Below are 215 nucleotides of genomic sequence, written 5' to 3'. Positions count from 1 at the left end.
GCATGCGTATGTATAAGAAAAAAGGGGGCGTTATGTTCAAAGGCGGAAACCCAGTGATGAAATTGGGGCAACGGCGAAGGCATGTGAGTATGCTCACTATTATGTAAACATTGTTATCATCAGAGTTTTTTTTAGTATAAAATTTCTTTGCTTTTGGGGAAATGTTTCTTCATATAACCAACACACACGCGCACACCATACATAAAAATATTTTA

The sequence above is a fragment of the Penaeus monodon genome, chromosome 29, assembly GCF_015228065.2.
Source record: "Penaeus monodon isolate SGIC_2016 chromosome 29, NSTDA_Pmon_1, whole genome shotgun sequence".
In the NCBI taxonomy this organism is placed as follows: Eukaryota; Metazoa; Arthropoda; class Malacostraca; order Decapoda; family Penaeidae; genus Penaeus; species Penaeus monodon.
This window is presented reverse-complemented; position numbering follows the sequence as displayed.